Source organism: Triturus cristatus, chromosome 8, assembly GCF_964204655.1.
Source record: "Triturus cristatus chromosome 8, aTriCri1.1, whole genome shotgun sequence".
Classification (NCBI taxonomy): domain Eukaryota; kingdom Metazoa; phylum Chordata; class Amphibia; order Caudata; family Salamandridae; genus Triturus; species Triturus cristatus.
In genome coordinates this window covers 160,149,497-160,171,884 of record NC_140591.1, presented here as the reverse complement: position 1 = coordinate 160,171,884, position 22,388 = coordinate 160,149,497, and the positions used below count along the sequence as shown (strand labels likewise).

The 22,388-nt window shown below is 45.8% G+C and overlaps 1 protein-coding gene across 1 annotated transcript in view; it reads right to left on the bottom strand.

The window, feature by feature from the left end:
• Positions 1-1,169, bottom strand: part of LOC146801747 (uncharacterized) — a 35,877-nt gene extending 34,708 nt beyond the window's left edge. Inside the window, exon 1 of the mRNA XM_085624038.1 lies at positions 943-1,169. The gene's annotated coding sequence lies outside the window, so the exon portion shown is untranslated. The remainder of the gene's footprint in view (positions 1-942) is intronic.
• Positions 1,170-22,388: the final 21,219 nt, after the last annotated feature.

Sequence of the window (22,388 nt, the reverse complement as noted above, 5' to 3'; positions counted from 1 at the left end):
TGCTATCCACACCGGCACCTGCTGCTGCCTTCTCACCCAGGGCAACCTTTCTGGCTCCCAGCGCCATGCACCAGGCGCCACCTTCACTTTCGATTCCTATGGCTAAGAAAACACAGGAAACCAGATGAAATAGGAAAGATTTCTGAAAACAAGAGTCTTCATCCGCTTTAAATTTTTAAAAAAAGTCTCAGTTCTTGTTTAACTTTTTAGAATCTGGTGGAATGACCACTAGGCGCATCAAATGTACTGCTGTGGTGATGAAAAGGCACTACGCATGAAAGAGACCTGAGTGCAGTCTTCATCGGCCCTCACCTCAGGTCCAACTTTGAAACCTTTCCACCCTCTGTACAGAGAAGGAGGGAGAGAGAGAGATAAAGAGCCCCCTCGACCTTCAGAAGCAGTCCCCACTACCCTCTCCCCCTTGCTCATTGTTAGCTCCACCTTGCTGGCAGTAGCTTCAAACATATCTTCCTTTAAAGAGATAATGTGCTTTTTTACAAGTTATAAAGCATGTTTTGCCTAAAACCTTGTATTTGTAATTGCGTAATGAAATAATGCTCTCCTCTTTTTACACTAGATAATCAAACTGTAGTCTATTATTTCACTTGCTGTTTCCAATTAACATTTCCAAGTCTGAAAGAAGCACAGATTGCATGCTAACTGCCCCAAACTAGGCAAATATTAAAAATGCATTGTGGGTAAAATTTGTAGTATGCTCCGGCCATCTCGGGCTTCGGAAAATGTTTAATATTCTGCTGTCTTTGGCCTCATGGGTGAAGGGGCGCGGGGAAGCGACGCAGGTAGCATTGCCACAAAGGCCATTTTTTATACGTATGCTGATACAATTTTGTACAATCTCACGCATACACACATTCAAATACACATACACTGGTGCAGGCTCGCAGACACACAGAAACAATATGGACATGCTCTCAGACATACACATAAGGTGAAACTTAGCCGAGGCAGTCCTTGACACGCACTTCACGAATCACGACTCCCAACAACCCAGATTCAATAAAAAGTGCGCCACAGCTAGGCTCACACCCTTATGCCCAATCAGAAGCTCGGTTTGGATGGAAGGCTGTCCTTTTCCATCGTGGCTTCTGATGGGTCAAAAGGGCGCGTGAGGGACAGGCCCCAATTCACCATTTTCTGACATGCTGCACTTCCTGAGGCTAGTACAGCATGTCCCCGGACATGTATTGCATCTGTGAAAGGACGGGCTGGAACAGCCCACGCCTGACACATGCGCAATACAGCCTCGGGGAGCCCTCTTCTGGTGAAGGGTGATATTACAGCTTTTATATGCAAACAAACAATTGGTAAGATTGTTTCTTTCATGTAAAAGCTGCAATATCATAACAAATAGATGCAGAGTAAGGCATGATGGTTTGGGGGCCCCTTTTGCCCCCTATAAAGGAGCCGTCAATGCAATCAGGAGTTGAGGGGGCCCCCTGGAGTTTGGGGGCCCCCCTGCACCACAGGGGCTGCGGGGGGCCTGTGTTACTCCCCCGATTGTCCGTGCCCTCCCCACTGCACTACAGGACTGGTGCTCTCCACTTTATACCCACTGTTCTTTGTGTTTGTGGTGGGAGGTTCTTATGCTCATGTTTTACATGCCTGTGTGAATGAGGGAATGTGTCACTTTTCCCCATTTGTTCACTTTGCAACTGATGCTTGCATGGCTAATGTCCAGTACTTGTTTTATGTATGCGGTGTGTGCAATGGAAGACTGCACTACTGACGCGTAGGTTGCATCTTTACTGAGCGAAGGAAACCTTCCTGGGCTGCTGTTTGCACCACATAGGCTCCAAATGTGCGAGAGAAGCTTGCAAAGCTGGTGCGGTACATGTCAAATATATATGCAAGGGAAGCTTTACTGTAATATTGGTGAGGGTATGCTTGCATTGCTGCTGATGTTTTTGTTGGGTGTGATTAAAAAGTACTGCTGCTGGTGCTGCGCATATTTTGAGGGTGTGTGCAAGCGAAATATGCATGTAGAATATCAGTGCAAGAAGCTATGTGTGCTGGAAACAAGCATCCACTACTACTGGCAAGGAGCTACATCTTCTGTGTGCTGCTCATGTGGTGAACATCTTTTTACTACACAAAAGCCAAAAGGAATAACATTACTAATCCTTATCGGACTTCCGTAAGCTCGGTTTACTGCCTGATAGAAAAACATAAATCCTTTTGCTGCTCCCCACACCCTCCCCAGCCATAGAACATAACCTGTGAGCAAACAATGGCACACATTTCAAGTTTTCCTCATCTGAATGCAGGCTCAGCTAAGTGGAATGGCCCTGAGGTAAGAAGATCCCCCTCCCCCGCGTTTCACCTCTCCGAGCTGGGGATGCCGGTTCGAGTCCCGGCTGAGCGAAATCATGTGATTCTGGGCAATTCAAAATTCACTTATTCTCTCCGGGTGAGCTATGCAAATCTGCTGCAAGACGAAAAAGCAGAAAGAGGCAAAACTTTACGAAAAACAAGTTCCATCAAAGCGGATGTTAACAGTATTTCGGCTACATGAAACTGATAAGAGAAGCAGACGAGGACCAAGCATTTGTAAATGCAGGAAAATATGCTACAGCCAATAGAATTGGAGGAAAAATAAGTGGCAAGCACAGGAACCAATGAAAAGCCAGGAAAGAGAGGGGGTGGGATGTAAGCCTCTTTTAAGTTTAGATTAAAAACAATAGATTTCACAAGCACATTGCAAGCGCTGTGCAGGTGAAACCTAAAAAGTGTGTGTTAAGAGTACCATACATCTGATGTGCTGCTTGAGGCTTTCATAGCATGAAAATGCCCCTTTCTGCTCTGAGCAAAGTAGAATTGATAGCGACAGGCCAGTGGTGATCAAAAGTTCTGAAGAGAACAACTTTTTAATTTGTTAGATTCTACTTTACAGTAACTTATATGGTGGAGGGTGAAGTTACTTTTTAGATTACCCCTAGAGAAGCCGGCCTTGTAATGTCTATTAGAACATTGGAATGCGGAGCACTCCATTGTAGACAATGTAGTGCTCCATGCTTCTACGGGCCGGTAAAGGCCCGCAGAGCAACATTCCAATCTTTTACAAAAGCCTCTCGAAGCTCGAGGGGATTTAAATCTCCTCGAGCTTCGAGAAGCCTTTGTTTAATTTGTTAGAACATTCTGCCCTCTCTGCCTTTAATAGCCGGTATAGCCTCACACATCATAAAGTCGCTCTTAAGTTCTAATATATTCCTTACATGGGCATTCTCAACACCTTCCTTCACACTTAAACCATACCACCCTCACCGAAATAGACCAAATCCTTCCTGCAATGAGAAACTCTACTTGAACGCAGGTGACTTTTCAACCTACTACCCCATTACACACCTCCCGGTTCTGCCAAAGGACTTTGAAAAACAATTTATACGCACATTTAAAACCATACAGACCACCAAGAATCTATATCACATGAATCAATTGGAATTTCCCCTTCTGTATCTTCTCCAGTAAGAATCCAAAGGATTGTCCGGGGCTTAGAGAGGCACAATAATCCTTAGGACTGCCTTCTTTAGCGTGTGCCGACACACCACAGAAAATGAGAAGACCGGGATTCCCTCGCTGCTATGAGGATAATGCATGCAGAGAGGAACATTGGCAGAGGTGGCCTCTGTCTCCCTCTGGCAAGGTTTAAAACTAACCCTAAGAGACTTAGAGGGTAGTTTAGACCCTGGAAAGAGCAAAGCTGAGCTGCTGGGGTTTGATGAGGCCTCTGCCTCCATTTGCAGTATTTACAGATACCATCCAGCCTGGCGAGGATCTCTGCTGAAATTGCATCCGACAGTGTATGTGCACTGTCGCAAAGCTGAATGTAAAGCAGACTGCCATTTTAAAATAAAGGAGCAACAATCCTGATTTCACCCCGCATGTGAAGACCATTGTTAATGCTCCCTGCCCAAGTCCTCCTTGCCTAGCATGGTACTCCCAGTCTGGGAAAATGTACAGTGGGAGGGCCCCTATCCCCTTAGTAGGACATTGCTCCTGTTGTATAAAAAGTACAGGCCTTGAGGCTGCCTTTTACTGGCAGCTTCACTGGAAGTCAATCAGTAATGTCCCCACTGTGATTGGGGCAGTGGAACCTCTAAGAGGCAGATGATCTGATCTGTGTAGATGGAATCATATAGCTGGCCAAGTATTAGGACAAATAATTATCACAAACACTCAATTGGAATAGAGGGTCAAACGTTAGCCACCCACAACTATGTGAGCCATAGACAAGAAATATGGTAATATTTAAATAAACGTATCAGAGTTCTTGCATTTAGAGTTAAGGCACTGGAAACATCCAATAGTATCTCAGAATCAGCTAAATGCATCATTTATTTCAGTGGTTTTGTGATTCTTATAAACATCTCTACTGGCAGAAAGGCATGGAGATCATTAATGGGTCACCAGGGGTCTCAGCTGCAACCCCTGGCTTGCCCCTTTATGACCCCTGGCACTGTCTTTACATCCCCTAGCCTCAGAGGTAGCAAAATCAGTGGCAACAATACAAGGGCAGTTCCTCATGCATGTCATTTAGAGGTCGCCATAAGTGGCAACTGTGATCCCTGGCTTGCATTTTGCAACCCCTGGCACTGCCTTTGTGACCCCTGGCCCCAGAGGTAGCAAAATCAGTGGCAAGAACAGAGGGGCAGCTTTGCATTCCTTATTTGCTGTCTGTATTTCATTATACTAATGATCAAAAATATTCTATTATTCACTTAGAGTATAAAAAACTGGAGCACTCTTAGCTGGAACAGGAACCTTTGTGGCAGCTTTGCTAAGTAAAATGGTTTTAAATGTGTATTGTGTTTGTGTTTGCGGATGAGAGTGTGTAAATGTGTGAGCATGTCTGTAAGTGAAAGTGAGTGGGAGTCAGTGACAGGTAGTGAGTGATATTGAGGCATAGATACACTATTCTTTGACACAAGACAACACTGCACCAAAGTTGCTTCGATGCCTCGCGTCAAAGGTGGAGAGAAACACTCACCATATTCAATGAGGTAGGGTGCACTTGTTTCTCTCCCTGTGCATCGGTGCTCTAGCACACACCTTTGCGCCATTGTGTAAGGTGGTGTGTTCTCTGAAGCATAGGTTTTACACTGGAAGGAGTCCCTGCCAGTACAAAAACTATATCTTTGGGCTTTTCCCACTTTGTATATGTGCTGTGCATTGCAGCTGGATCCGGGGCTGGATCTTCACAAACTTGGCATGCTGCAGAATACCTGAGATGGAAGTTGGGCTAGACAAGCAGACTGATAAGTGGCTGCTTGAACTGGAGAGGAGGAACAGTGCCTGGTGCCTCACTGGAGGCTGAGCCTGTCTGAGCGTCTTTCCTCAGTGATCCTCTAGCACAGTGGCAGCAATAAGAGAGGACCCCAGCACTAAGGATCAGAAACCCAGCAGCAGGTCCTGCCCGCACCAAGATCTAGTCAGAATAACCCCAAGCATGTTCAGAAGACTCCTAAGCATTCTCTACTCTTCATGGCAACTTAAAGGTCTGTCAAGACAATGTCTTAGCGGGATCGAAACCTGCGACCAAAGGATGTTGTGATACTGTCAGAAACAGCACACCCCATCCCAGGGTGTCTGTGATGAAAACAAACTGTTCTTGGATCCTATCTGGGCCTAGCACCTATCATCTTATCTTACACATGACTTTGCTAAGGCTCTACCTGAGGTTTACCATTGTTTCAAGATAACCATCAACCAGGGACAAAACCTACCTTGGATTTGACAATTGATTTGGACATGTCCCCCAGCACATCACCGACATTTCTAAATTATTTTACTTTGTTGATTGCAGTGCACACATACAGGGATATTCACAATGGTAAATTAGATTTGTGACCAATTTACACATGTAAGATAATCTTTACTACTTATGGATATTCACAAAATCTGAGTCTAAAATGTACTAAAAAATTTAGACTTATACGCAGTGGCGGCTAGTAGGGAATGGGGTGGCTGGGTGGAAGGAGGAGAAGGGGACGACGGGGGGGTTGGAAAACATCTCTCTACTGCTTCTCTGCTCTTCCTGACTCCAGTCCAGAAGAAGATACAGGAAGCACCCCGGCAGACATGCTCAGCAGAGCCAATCACAGAGCCGTGGATCGGCATTCAGATTGGGACTGGGAGCCTGTGCTTATTCCCTACCAGTCTGTCCATTACAGTGTGGTTCGGGATATGCAAAGTGCGCATTACTCCTTGGCCAGCCAAAACGGCCAGCCAAGCAGCGATGCGCACTTACTGTACATAGTCCACTCCTCCTTCCTGAGCCACCAGCCCCACCCTAATCCAGCCATGCAGCAACCAAAAATAAAATGATAACAATGTTCAGTTTTTATCATTTTATCATTTTATTTTTCCCTCTTTCACTGCTCTGAGAGCAGTGGGGCTATGCTCCTCCGCCTTAGTGGATGAGCTGCCACTGCTTATATGTTTCCTCCTCTTGAAACAGGTAATACATCACAATTTACAAGTGAATGGTACAACTGCCGAAACTAACAGTAATGAGTCCAGAAGCACTCATGGCCAACCACTAATACTGTAATATCTGGAGTAATTTACTACTGCTTTGGGTCCCATTTTGGCTCTAGTAACTTTAGAAGTGTGCTTTGTGAATGGCAATAGGCTTAGGGCCTGATTACGACTTTGGCAGTGTAGGAGCGGGCCACTACGCAGCTACCCCGCTACCGACACTACCAAAGCTTACCGTCGGCCGCCCACCAGATTATAAGTATTCTTGTAGTCTTTTGGGTGGTCCTTTTGCATTCCCACGGTGGTGCTCTACAAAAAGGCACCTCAATGGGAATGCCAAAGGCTGTTTCTGCATGGTATGGACTGTTAAATCTATGCCGTGCAGGAACATGGGGTACATGCACACGGGGGCACAACATGTACCCCCTTGCAAGTATGTCCAGGCATTGAGGCCCTGTAGGGCCCCCTTAGTTTCCTCCCCGACTTACTTTTCATGACGTGAGGCAGAGAGGAAACTCATAATATGCTTGGGGACACCGCAGCAGCACCGCTAAGCATATTGTGGCCTCAGGACTGCCGCGCCACCGCCGGGACTTGTGGGTTCCCGGCGGTTGCACCGGTCCCCTCACAGTCCGACCGCTGCACTCGGAATGATCAATAGTGCGGCAATCTACCACTGCCCCAGCACCTCCACCACGGGCCTGGCGGTCCCATAGATCTCCGAACTCAGTATCAGGCCCTTAAATGTTTGTGTGTGGGTGTATGTCCCTCCATAAAAAAAACCTCCTTACTGCTCCATAAAACCCACCCACTTAGAAGTAAGTGTGCCTATTTTACCAGCCACTCCATCTGGTCCCTCCCAAAATTACTATTAAATAATAATTTACATGTGTGATGATCTCCCCATAGAAAAGATAGGAGAGGTGGAGGTGTAGATTTCCACACATAGGTTTGAGAATACCATTTTGTAGTTCTACTAAAGTACTACAAATGAAGTGTCTGAGTAGGCCCATGCATAGCCTTGTCTTTTTGTGACTTAATCTTAGACACTTTGGAGTGTTCAGTGTTCATATGTGGGGACCTACCCATAGAAAAGATAATAAAGTTGGAGGTTGAGATTTACACTCATAGGTGAACGTACTACAAAATGCACTTTGTGGATAGGTCCCTAAGGGGGAGCTTTACTAAGATTTTACACCCTGTTCACGTCAAAAAGGTGACACAAATCAGAACAAAACCTTTTTTTCTGATTTACTTCCCAGCACCAAACTTGCTTAGTGCTGGAAATAATGTGAAAGTAACGCGAAGCAGCACATGGCGCTGCTTTGCGTTACTTAGCGACAAGGGTGCGTACCATGGGTGGTGCATAGCGCTCCCATACAACCACACAAGGTTTGTGATGCTAAACCCTATTTACTAAATGCAGTAGACAGAGTTTAGCATCAGAAAACTGCACCCGTTTGAAGTAGGCACAAGGAAGGAGAAATGCCAAAGGCTGTTTCTGCATGGTATGGACTGTTAAATCTATGCCGTGCAGGAACATGGGGTACATGCACACGGGGGCACAACATGTACCCCCTGGCAAGTATGTCCAGGCATTGAGGCCCTGTAGGGCCCCCTTAGTTTCCTCCCCGACTTACTTTTCATGACGTGAGGCAGAGAGGAAACTCATAATATGCTTGGGGACACCGCAGCAGCACCGCTAAGCATATTGTGGCCTCAGGACTGCCGCGCCACCGCCGGGACTTGTGGGTTCCCGGCGGTTGCACCGGTCCCCTCACAGTCCGACCGCTGCACTCGTAATGATCAATAGTGCGGCAATCTACCACTGCCACAGCACCTCCACCACGGGCCTGGCGGTCCCATAGATCTCCGAACTCAGTATCAGGCCCTTAAATGTTTGTGTGTGGGTGTATGTCCCTCCATAAAAAAAACCTCCTTACTGCTCCATAAAACCCACCCACTTAGAAGTAAGTGTGCCTATTTTACCAGCCACTCCATCTGGTCCCTCCCACAATTACTATTAAATAATAATTTACATGTGTGATGATCTCCCCATAGAAAAGATAGGAGAGGTGGAGGTGTAGATTTCCACACATAGGTTTAGAATACCATTTTGTAGTTCTACTAAAGTACTACAAATGAAGTGTCTGAGTAGGCCCATGCATAGCCTTGTCTTTTTGTGACTTAATCTTAGACACTTTGGAGTGTTCAGTGTTCATATGTGGGGACCTACCCATAGAAAAGATAATAAAGTTGGAGGTTGAGATTTACACTCATAGGTGAACGTACTACAAAATGCACTTTGTGGATAGGTCCCTAAGGGGGAGCTTTACTAAGATTTTACACCCTGTTCACGTCAAAAAGGTGACACAAATCAGCACAAAACCTTTTTTTCTGATTTACTTTCCAGCACCAAACTTGCTTAGTGCTGGAAATAATGTGAAAGTAACGCGAAGCAGCACATGGCGCTGCTTTGCGTTACTTAGCGACAAGGGTGCGTACCATGGGTGGTGCATAGCGCTCCCATGCAACCACACAAGGTTTGTGATGCTAAACCCTATTTACTAAATGCAGTAGACAGAGTTTAGCATCAGAAAACTGCACCCGTTTGAAGTAGGCACAAGGAAGGAGAAATGCTTTAATTTGTCCTTCCTTTTCCGGCTTTGTACGTGTGCTGCACTTTACAGCACACGTACAAAGAGGGGAAAGGGTTACAGTTAGTCTAAGCATGGTATTTTGTACTGGAAGGGTAGCCTTCCAGCACAAAACCTATGCTAGACTCACAGAGACACCCTTGCACTAGGGCGCCAAGGTGTCTTCGTGGCGCACGGCAGGTGATTTCAGAACCGGCGCTAGGGAAAGGGGAGGAGAGTGCCATATTTCAGTAAATTTGGAGCTCTCCTCCTTTCTCCTTTTCACACAGCGCAGTGCAGCATTTGCGGCTGTTGAACTGCGCCGCATGAATAAGTGTTACATCTGGACCCATGTGTGTTAATCTTAAAGATTATTTCCTATTTTATCAAAAATGTTTAAGTGCAGTGTACAAGTAACCCTCTCTTTCCTGACTTAAGCTGCTTACTTCCGAGATCTCTGCTCCTTTCGTTCTCTCTGTTTCCTAAAGACCTTGGAATTGACCTCCTCCCACCTATGCACTGCCTGCAAACAGGAAATTAACATAAATATATGATGTAACCGAAAAGTCAACATTGTGCAATGGCTTGGCATCCAGTGGCTTTCTATGCCTTGTGTGATTTACCTGAACATATCTTAATGTTTAACCTGTCTGCTATCAGGAAACAGACATTTATACCAATGTTTGTCCAGTGTTTTGATAAAGTACTTGCCAGTGCTAAAGTCAAAGTGCTGCATTGGCAGGGGTGTGTGGTCACTCAAGGGCACTGGTGAACGGGCCAATGACTTCCGTGGATTCTTATCAAGAAAAGCACAGTTGCAGGCCATGTAGAGGTGTCAATTCATCAAAAAGTTTGTGCATTTAAGATTTTTTCTAGGCGCACAAAAGTGTCATTTGTGCACATGGTAGATACCGATTCATTGAATAAGAACCTGGGAACAGTTCCGCCTATAGATGGAATTTGATAACGTGGAAAAGTTTGTAAATTTGAGATAAAGAGTAGCAATGTGTGTGTGTACCAAGTGGATGCACAAAAGGAGTAGTGATTTAGAATATAGCAAACAATGACATAAAACAACAAAAGGTGGAGGGTGGCATGCAGAAGTGTGAGCCGTCGCAATCGCTCAACCACATTCTTGTATTTGTGCTCACTGCACCACTCCACACAGGGACCAACAATAAGCAAAGAAGTCCTGGCCTTGCTTCTATAACAACGTTCCAGCTCAACTTGCCGAGTGACAGTGGGCTAGCGTGCCTCGGAGCAGTAAGGGCTTTAGGTTTCGTGGTTGGGTAGCGTATCTATTCACTGAAAAAAAGCAAAAGTTCATGTCACGTTATAGTTACGTATAGCTGACATTTTAAAAAAGTTCACAAATCACTGAAAATACCATAGTTAAGTGTTGAAATAAGAAGACTGTGAAATTCACCAGTTATGCTTTACTGACATAACTATAAGCTGTGACATGTTAAATTACATCATTGATGACATCGCAGATGACATCTTAATGTATATACAAATAAGCACACATATATTTAACAAATCATACAGACCACAGTACCTGCAACATCAATTACTCCCGATGTAAAGTACCACATGTAAAGGTACTCCTGATGTAATGACTCCCAATGTAACGGCATGTGATGTAACAACATACAACCATACATCTTAGCTGTTGAAAGATATTTTTCAAGCTTGCTCCTGCAACAACTGTCTAAACTTCTAACAGCACTGGTGTTGCCAACTTACCCTGGGTCCTTAGCTGTCACCTTCCCTAAAAATATGTAGTGTGCCTAAAAGGGCGGATAACCCCTAAACTGCCTTAAATGTAATAAAACGTGTACGTGCCAGAAATGATACAAGGTCTCAGCTAGACAGCGCATGTGCTCGCCCAAACAGAGATGTTGTATTCGCTACGTGGGCTGCAGCCTACCCATAGGCTTCCCATTTGCAGGCTCCATCATCGGTCTTGTATTCTTTCTCTCCATTTGTCCATGGCATGCATTCGTGATACCTCTTCCTGTGTTTAGCTTTCCTCGAGAGCATGGACGGATTACTATTATTTCTCCAGTTAGGAACTGTTTTAGGAACTACTTTTTTCTTTATTTTTGACCACTTCACACAAGCGCTCATGTTTTCACTAGCTCCGAGCTCTGTTTCTGTAAAAAGGCCTGTAAATCTTGCTCTTATCTCATCACATTTGCTGTGCTTATGGGTAAGTTCTGCATTTGAATAGTTTCCTTTTATGCAGAGTTCTTTTTCAAACAGAGCTAGTGTTTCTTTCATTAATTTACTTTTGCTTGTGAAATAAGAAGGATGTATTTAGCTTTTGTGATTTTACCTTATTGATGACTTCCTACGCTTTATGCTCACCACACGCGGCTAGTTTTTGTGGTATTTAATAGCACGGTTTTCCTGCACTGTTTTTTCGATTGTTGTAAGAGTTGTTCAAAACACTGTTTCTTCTTTTTCCCTATGATTAGCCAGCATGATTTCCAATGCATTATGCTTTGAACGAACAGTTAGTTTCTTCGATTTACAACAGTACGGCTCTTCTGCATTGATGCTATTACGGCTATCTTGCTTTGTTTTCACTTGCTGCAAGAACAGTTCAACACACCATTTCTTTACTTTCCTTCTAATTAACCAGCATGATTTCTAACACATGTCAGGTAATGGGGTTGGCTCTATTTTGTGGCTATACACTTACATACATGCTATGTACATGTAGGTACATCTAATTGGGGTTTGCATTGTAGGAGTACGCATTATTACTGACATGTATCTATATGCATGAATATATTCCTTGTTTTAGCACAATAATAGAATTCTACCTTTTCTTTAGTATACTGGTGCTCATAATCATTTATATCTGTTTCTGTCTAATGGTTGTTGCAGGACACGTATTTTATACTAGAATGACGCTGGTTCAATAAATACTTATTGAAAACATTTGTTCTGTGTATCTCTCTGAGACAAAGTGAGCACAAGTGACTGAGCGAAAAGTACTACACTGTTTCCACAAGCCCTGAGGGGTCAGGGTTGTCATGTTCGATAGGTGCCAGTAAATATTCGCTCCGTGGTAAGAGGGGCTGATAGTGGCACTGTGAGCTATCATGTCTACAGACTAACATATCCTTCAGGGGTGTCAGGAATCAGTCTGGACACCGATCCCTTAGTTTGTTTTGTCTGAACGAGCAGATCCTATATAGCTTTGTAGGGGCTACAGGACACCACTATGCTCTCAAAAGTATAGGTAGTATTAGATGGGAGTATAATCACATAGTAGCATTTTCATGGCTGAATTGTTTATCTTTTTTACCGTTCTTGCATGGATGTCGATTCATTAAAGTGCTACGGGTAGCGGAAGTGACATCACATACTTTGACATCACAGGAAGTGATCTCATGACACTCAACATTGGTTGTCTTTCAATGAAAGGATATCATTGTACTTGAAAGGCCTACAATAAAAACACGTTACCTGAACAATAGAAAATACACTAAAGTAGATAACACTAATTAAGTTTTCAGCCACATATAAAGGATGCTGCATTGCACACCCGAGGTACAACAGTGAGCACCAAAGGGGCATTCTATCATAGGCACAACCATCTAAGGCTTAAATACTATCATCGTATTTCCAGATATAGTTGCAACTGTCCAGACAGAAAATCTAATGTCAAATTACACAACTTAATGCCCAGGCAAAACGTTCATATTTTCTGCCAGAACCTCCTTTTTCCGAGACTCAATCTCTAGTTGACCAGGTATATATAGCTGGACATGCCCAGGGACAGCCTCATAAAAGTATATGAGCTGACGCTTCTCTGTCGCAAAACCAGTCTGCATGCAAATTATTGTTATTATACAATAATTATTGTTACTAATATACAATACGGTCATATATACTAATAATAAGAATAACTTTTTATGCAGCGCTTCAGTCCACACTCATGCAATTTCTAAGTTCTATACACTACCGATATTAGTATTATCTCATGGTAATACCATTTTAACTCAGTTAATTCTTAAGATGCTGAAAATAGCTGACCGAAAATATCCACTGTGCATGTCATGTCTTCAAGTTCTTTTTTAGAGTGATCTATTTTCATAGCAATGCTTAGCTCTTTGTTTTAGCACTAACTAAATTGCATTTTTACCAGTCTTAAGGGCCACTCTCGACAATTGCTGTATATTGCTTTAAAAAATAAAAGCTCACAACTTGACATGCAGTATGTCATTTGCAGCAGCAGTGCTAGTCCGGCACTGCCAAGCAACTTTTTAAGCCTTTTGCACTTTGGACAGCACCACTCACTTTTCAGCATGCACACTGAGAGACCCACCTCTGTGGCGCCAACTACCAGGTAATGGTTTCCTTAATAAACTTGTGACCTGTCAGTTCATTGCTTTTTGCAACTTTAAAGTTAATCATGTAACACTGGCTGAAATCACAGCCAAAAGCAAACATGTTAGGAGCTGTAGCATTGTTCAGTGCCTCCAACAAGAGCAAGCCGCACTACGGTAACATTTATGATTTTTTTCCATAAATTAAACATGACGCTGCCAGTCCAGTACATCAGGGGTAACAGGGACTCTACCAAGAGTAGCAAAGAGCGTGCCATCAGTCACAGTTGCGACCCCTAGTGACCCATAATTGACGTCCATGCATTCTTGCAATGCTAGTTACAACGCTTTGTTTTTATCTGCCTAATAATTGCAGCTCACAATTTCTATACAAGAATACAATTGTTTCTATAAATGTTCGAAAAATCCAAATTTGTATCTTTCATGTGTCCACCTTGGGCATGCAAAAGTAACAACAAAAGGGCAGATCTGTTTCCACGATTTCCTTGGGGAATAAAGAGTGGTCATGTTAGAGGTTGCCTGGATCATCTGGTACCCTGGTAAAGTTAGGGGTTCAGGTGGGGCACTGTGAGCTAGCTAAGAATTGAGCCAACATTTTCTGACGATATGTGTGAACTAAGGACCCGATGTAGGTGGCTAAATACCGGTCGGTAACCCCAAAATTTGGTAAATTTTAGGGTTATCGACCGGTATTTAGCCATTCCTAATGTAGGTGATGATTCGGTAAATACCGATTCGGTATTTACCGATTCTGTATTTACCGAATCGGTAAATGCAAAGTAGAAAGCACACAAAAGAGTGCTTATGTGCTTTAATAATTCGTTAATTACCACCAACTTCAACTTGGTGGTAATTAACGAATTCCTTTAAAAATTCACTTTTGAATTTGTTTTTAAGTGCCATGTGGCACACATCCATGCCCTTAGGGCATGTATGTGCGCCACATGTGCACACAGGCACATTCCAGGGGTGCAACAGGGTGTCCTTTGGACACCCTGGCACCCTTGAAATACCTCCCGGTATTACCGATTCGGTAATACCGAATCGCTAATACAGAATGGCTTTACATTCATTCCTATGGGCCTCCAAGCCCATAGGAATGAATGGGTAGGTGTTCCTTATTACCGAATCGGTATTACCTATTTGGTAATAAGGAATATTAAGGAATCGGTATTTTTTATCGATTCATTAGCTACATAAGGAATACCGATTTCTTAATACCGAATCGGTAAAATTCGTTATTAAGAATTCGGTATTTATGGATTATCTACATCTGGCCCTAAATTCCCATATTCTAAAGTTTATGTTGCCCAGATACAGAGTCCTACTTAATTCGCAGAAATAGCATAATAGCCCTGTTGCCACAGAAAGATTTGATAGTTTTCACATAGTCTTCTGTATGGGAGGCAAATAGGTGTGAATGGTCTAAAGTACTTGTGAGCTCTATGGTGGTCACCTGAGGAAAAGGATTAAGGCCACCAGAACAGACCAGTTACATAAATGGGAGAAGAATGACTCAGTAGAAACAACTCTATTGAGTGAAAGTGGAAGCTGCTGGGAATGGCTTTGCAAGAATCAGCGAGGAGCAGGGTGCAGCGGGGTGCAGCAGCCAAGAATGACCTCGTAGGGTCTTGCATGGGCACTGAATTGGCATTGCGTCGGTGCCAGCATTACTGCTGGTGCACCGGTGTAGGCTGGCCCCTGCTGTGGGCTGGGCCAGGTTTGACCTGTAGTTGTGGTTGCTGTGCGTTTGGTTTTCTCGACTCTTGCCCCTTCCCTCTGACACCGCAATGTCGCATCGCCAGTGTTCCGCCCCACCCCTCCTCCATACCAAAGCTGGGATATTGAAGAGGCCGTGTGCAATTACCAGTAAGAGGAGAAATGAAAATTATAAAAGGACATTGAAGGGCATCAAAGGAAAAACCTGCCTAAGATTCCTGCCTTAGATTCTTGTCCTGGAAGAGCTTGAAAAGCAAGCGAGTGGGCAGGCATTAGGCTTGCAGCCTCCTTGACGTAGGTACTAAGGTAGCTGGCAGTAGGGCAGTGCGGCTTGTGCCTTGTTGAGAGGCCAGCACATCCTCATGCTCGACTTCATGCCCCTACACTCATACCTCGGACTACATCCTCATCAGTGTATTTGACTTAGCCACTTGATGGCATACCTCTGTCGCCCGCCTCCATCGTGCATCTATTCACGGGTCATCTACTGGACACACCCTTGGCAAGAGGTGGCTGGGAACCACAGAGAGGCAGTCCTGCACTTTGTAAGCTTTTGTGGGTGCCCAGTTTGGATTTAAGCATGGGGTATTGGATCTGCTGTTTAATCTTCCCAGCCTCCCTCGGCTAGTATTCATCTGTCCATCGATCCAGAAAGTTGCCTAGCTGTGTGCTCGTGGCCCTCCATAGCCACACTAATTCAGAAGCTGAGGGCACGCAGCAAGTGCTAATCAGACTCTCCAATCTAGATCCCATGGAGATGTCAAACCCCCTGATTTTTGGACAACAGCATTAACTCCTTGGAAATGGAGAGATGGATTCAGTCATCACGTAAAAAGGTACTGGCGTGTGAATTAATGGATGACCGGTCATCACAAGTCTTAGCTACAGACTAAGTCACTTCTACGTGCCCAGATTCGTGTCTACGGTAGACTGGCACAAGGGTCCTGCCCTGTCTCCACCTTGGGCGCACCTCTCTACAGAGAACTCAATTAAACATTATTTTTATAAGGCAATAGAAACAGTCCCAAAGGAACAAAAAGATATTCCAGACACGGTACCTACTGATATTTGCATGAATAATTCGGGGTGTTCCGTCAGCAGTCTGCTTAACACACCTCAAGAAGCTGCAACAAAGCCAAGCAAAGAAAATGCCTGTGCAGGGTTCCCCACCATGCCCAGAGCAGAATTATGCCCCAATTTAAGACCATGTGAGTCAATTATTGACCTGAGACCAGACTCCTCTCCAGAGCTTGCTCTCCCCCTACCTGAGTCAGAGAATATTTGTACAGGAGGGCAGGACAAAAATGCGAGGAGCCTTGTATACTGTTAACCCCTGCTCTACCCTTAAAATAGGTAACTTCCTAGTTACTATAACCATAATCTCAAGCTCAAATAAGATACCGACAACTGCACAAGTTTATCGATCCTTGGATTGGTTTCTGGAACCGACAAGCCCCATGGATATGCTACCTGAAACAAGTGAATCCCCAAAAACCAAAAGACCGCTTGTTCATTACCCAGAAAGAAGAGCGTCACTAACCAGGAACTGGGAATCCTGATGGATCATTTTCTTTCTAACATTGAGGCTCAAATAGTTGAAATACTTGGGCAAACACCGTTAGAGGAGCAGGATCCAGTGGTAAAAACGCCTAACCAGCCTTGATACCACAGGCCGCGCTGCTTACCCAAGGGATGGGGCAATATAAGCCATCCAAGACACTATAACCAGGTTCCTGCTCTGGCAGTCAAGCAAAATTGAACTGCAATTAGATCTGATCCATTTAGTGACAACTCACCTTGCAGAAATTGGCTACAAGCTTAATTTCCTGGAAACAGGGGAAAAATTCCTCATGAAGGATAAACCCTGTCCATGCCTCCCAATCATTAACAAGTTGAATACACTACCAGAGATACTGGGGAATTTGGTTGTTATAATTAAGGCCTCTATAACAAATAAAGCATCCCAGACTAAGCTATTGCATTCTACTACGGTGGAGGATGTCTATCAAATTAGCCATGGTATAATTGAACCGGGCATTTCCCTGGAAGCTTCTCGACAGGACCACTCCAATGTGTGATGTGGCGGAGACCCCAAGAAAGTTACAAGGGATATCAGAAACCGGTACTTCACCTTCGCCACTCTCATCTTCCTGCCTGACAAGAAGAGAACATTTTTTTTTAAAAACAGACAAAAAAGTAGTATCTACTTAAAAGAACTTCTCCACCTCCTAAGTCACCTAGAAGCAATATAGTATAAGATCCCACAAACTCTGGAAATGTCTTTCCACTCTTTTGCCCCTTCGACACAGACAATAACTCAACTCCCGCTCCTCATCCACATGTTCATTGTAGTCCCCCGGCTGTACCTGTATTATCTGAATCAGAAGAGATAAATCATTTCAAGGGGGGCCCGGGCATCATCAGCCACCCGGTGCAAAAGGCAACTTGCAGGGAAGCCTTGTTTAGTCAGCGTCAGACAGCTGAGCCCACAAGCTCCTCAGGCAACAGCATTTGTCTACCTGCAAGGCCCGCCTATGGCCCAGTTGGATGAGTTGCCAGATTTCAACCACCGTAAGGGCGAAGAAGAGGAGAGTTATCACTATATACTCCACTTTATCCCTTGATATATTCCGAGAGGCTCTATGAACACCCTCAACAGAGGGAACTTGTTGTCCTTGTTTGCTCATATCCCAGCATTTAAGAACATAACCACAGATGAGCTGGATTGAGTCTAATTTGAACCGCTTCTTTTAAACTCAACTGGGGATGTGACCAAGACAATCTGGAAAAGAATGGCCCACTGGAACACCGTATGGTCCGAAAGGGCTGTCTTTGAATAATGGGGCATCGATATTCACTTTCCTGTCCCAGTGGAATATCCGTATGTTCTTCAAAAACCCCACCCTGTCCAAATCCCAGCCTGTGTATTGAAGGGTGCAACTGGGGGGAACTCAAAGCAGGCCCCAACTCCAGAGAGCCCATTGCCCATTACTATTCATATTGCATACAGGGGAGGTAGCTGTCGGCCGAGTCTAACATTTATGATCCCTACATCTAAGAATAACTTTCACAATGATTTTGGGGCTGTGTAGTAAGCTTGTTCAAGAGGACTGGGGGGAATGCATAGAAACAGCTGACATAATCATGTTTAAAGATACCTGGGAGACCTTTTAAAGCCTTCCATGCCCCAGAATGTGAGTTTAAACCAGGCAAGCCCTCTGGTGGTTCTAATTTGGGTTAAGATTTTGTTGGGATATCATGTTAGCCAATTACCCATCAGTTGTCTAAACCTGCTTGGTATTGTGATATCTACCTCTGATAAAACCAAAAATCTTATTTATTTATTTATTTATTTATTTTGAAAAACCTTTATTGACATTTCGATCATTGACAAGTATGGGCCTACAACCCCCCAGGGCCGGCCGCTAAGCAATCAGAGCAATAAGGTCAAATATAAGCACATGCGGCACCTCGGTAGCAAAATCTTCATACTAAGATAGTTCGGCCCGGGAGCCGCGCAGGTAGGACACCAGGAGAAAAGGGGTTTTTCATTTTATAATGAAACAACACAGTAGGATCAGGTGCCAAACAATTTCCCAACAGCGATAAAGGGCAGGCCGCATGATAGACGTTAGCAATAAACAGCAATCCATCGAATCCATGGCGCAGACACAGGAAATGATGGGGAAGAATATCAAAAACAGTTGCGCCTGCAGGCCCCCATACCTAACGCCCAGAGAACCCCAGGAAACTGTGGCACACACGGAGAGGCAACGGTTCACAGCAAAAGAGGCGTACCACGCTGATCCCAGACAAGAAGAAACAAGAAGAAACGGAGAAGAAAAAGGAGGCCATGGAAAAGGAGAGGAAGACTGAGAAAGAAAAGAGTCCCCCCCCCAACCCCCCACCCTGCACCTCTGCAAATGAGTATGGCCCCTCCCCCCAGCAGTGTGCCTGTCGCCCTGGAACTAGACCCGAAATATAGAAGAAACAAGGAAAAAGGAATAAGAAAGAACCCCACCAGGCGGGGGGTGGAGAAAATATAATAAACTGGAGGAGGGCCTTCAGAACATACCCCCGGCTTCTCCCTCCCGCACAGTGAGGTATCCCAACAGCAAACAATAAGTAGCACCAAATCGACCATCACAAAAGGGGGAATGGGGAGCATTGCACACCGAATATGCTAGGAGCTATGTCCTGGGAGTACACAACCATGAGTCCGCCCGTCTACCAGATGACCACCCCGAGGGATCAGCCTCATCCCTGACCACTCCTGGCGATGCTGCCCATGCCTACCCCTCGACCCAGCGCCATGTCCGATGTTCCAAGGTGAAGGGATGTCCCAAAACAACCGGGAAGCGACGCACACAGGTGGGGTGGAGGTCTCAGAACGCCAACACAGTCCGCATCTCGGAGGGACGTCTTTCCCAGTGCTGCCCCAGGATCTGCACTGCACACAAGGTCCGGGAAGGCTGAATCATCCAAAGTAGACAGACATTGCTGGTAAAGTCCCTGGGTCACCGGAGGTCGTGCACGGGACGAGGCCACCACCTTCCACTCGGAACCACTACCTCCGGAACAGATCAAACCCTCAGTCAGCCGATCATACGGTAGCATACTGTCCGGAGTGTCCGGCTGCGCACTAATCGCAGGGATGGCCGCGACATTATCCTCCTGTGTGCAGTGTAGGAAGTCCCTGTGTAACTGTGGACCAACATGCCGCCATTGTCCCAACGCTGATGCCACATCGTCGATCTTACTCCCCAAGACCTCGATGCCACGAGCCAAGGAGAAATGAAGGGCACCAAGGGCCTCAAGGAGGTCGCCGTACCCCAGCACTGTTCCCCGCGGTCGCTCTGCCACACTCCCAAAAGTCACACACTCCCAATCCTGCTGCGACCTGGTGGACAGGATAGTAGGCTGCATCGCAACAAGATGGCCGCCGGGGGAGGCCCGACTCGTATGGGGGCCGGGACCCAGGGACAAGCACCTCGGGGTCCACGTCGCTGGAGACAGGGGTCCGGGGGCAGGTACAAATTCAGCCGTTGCGTGGACTCGGGCAACAGTCGTCTCCACCAAGGACCAGCAGCCGCGAAAATCCGGGAGCAGTCTGCAAGGATCAGGGCGAGCTAGGGGCGGTGTCCGGGCAGCTCACCGTCAAAGGCAGGGGCAAACACCGAAGAGTCTGAGAACTGCACCCCCGGGCATGCCCTCGATCCACTACGCTTTAGCAACGGGAGCGGCCGTGGCGAGATGCAGGCCGGGGGCAGCACCGCTCCGGTGGACCGACTCCACCCAGTCACCACAGGCCGTTGTTGTTAAACTGCCACCCGGCCAAGGCGTCCACTCGAGGTCCCGGCTCCGGGGCTGCACGGGCCGCAAAGTTCATCCGCAGATTTCTCAGGCGGTACAGTAGCCAGAAACCCCGGAGTCACACGATCGGTTGCCACTCTTCTTCACAAACACGATCCCATGGCGCAAGCTGAGGATCTGGTACAGGATATCCGTGCGGGATGCGGAGGTTCACGGAGCCGGGAATCTACGCTGCCGTCTCGGTCGCCATCTTGGCTCCTCCTCAAAAAAAAAAAAAAAAAAAAATCTTATTTTTAATGTATATAGCAGGAGTGTCTTTAATCCACTGATTCCCCTGTCCTTCATCTTGTGATTGATTATATTTCCACTTTACCATGGGAAGAAGTAGTTGTGTTCGTGGCTAGGGATTTTAATGTATGATGTGAACCATCAGCAGGAGAGGAAGACCAATATTTGGGTATACCCCACATTTTGAGTCCTTCTATAACCTCACTTCCACTGGTTGCCCTGAAAATGCTGGATTTCCATTTGAGGGCATATAATGGTAGAACCAAATATGATTTGGAGGTGCATCCTACATTTTAAAGAAATATCTACCAGAGCTGTATTTACTAGTTTTTATCACATGACATGTCCAATCCTAGGGAAATCTTATTGACATGGAAGTCCTGCCTATATATGAGAGTGTTACAGCAACTGCCAGGCGAGGTCCTCCCTAGACCGGAAACAAGCATCCTGGGACTGGTCTCACGGTATGTCACCCTTCTTCAGCCAGTCTAGCTTGAATCCAGTGGCACAGTGAGCAAGGGACCCATGTCTGGGCATACCCATCCCACTTAGGGCGAAAAATGTTACAGCAAACAAATGATGGACGGAATGCTGACAATGCAAACATTCTCCCCCAGTCAAAAGATCTGGGTTAAATCCATTGTTCTTTTGCCCACTACGCCACCCCAGTTTGTTTTTCTATTTGTCACCCCGAGTGGGACGGGTATGCCCAGACGTGGGTCCCGTGCTCTCCATGCCACTGGAGTCAAGCTATCCTGGCTGATGAGGGCTGAAAGCCTGAAACCGGTCCTCGGATGCTTGTTTCCAGTCCAGGGAGGACCTGGCTTGGCAGTTCGGGCTGGACTGTTCCATTGGGCACAGGGTTAAGACTGATTTGCAGATGGCTGGGTCCAAACTGGAATGGCATGGTGAGCAAAAAACCGATGGATTTAGGCCCAGATCTCTGTACTGGGGTGAACGTATGGCATTGTTCTGCATTCTGTCCATCAATTGTTTTTTTTGCATTTGTCACCCCGAGGGAGACGGGTATGCCCAGACATGGGTCCCGTGCTCTCCATGCCACTGGAGTCAAGCTATCCTGGCTGAAGAGGGCTGAAAGCCGGAAACCGGTCCTAGGATGCTTGTTTCCAGTCCAGGGAGGGCCTGGCCTGGCAGTTCGGGCTGGACTGTTCCGATATGTTGCAGGGTCAAGACAGATTTGCATATGGCTGGGTCCAAACTGGAATGGCATGGTAAGCAAAAAAACGATGGATTTAGGCCCAGATCTCTGTACAGGGGTGAATGTATGACATTGTTCTGCATTCTGTCCATCAATTGTTCTTTTTGCATTTGTCACCCCGAGTGGGACGGGTATGTCCAGACGTGGGTCCCATGCTCTCCTTGCCACTGGAGTCAAGCTATCCTGTCTGAAAGCCCGAAACCGGTCCTACGAAGCCTGTTTCCAGTCCAGGGAGGACCTGGCCTGGCAGTTCGGACTGGACTGTTCCCATTGGGCACAGGGTCAAGACTGATTTGCATATTGCTGGGTCCAAACTGGAATGGCATGGTGAGCAAAACAACGATGGATTTAGGC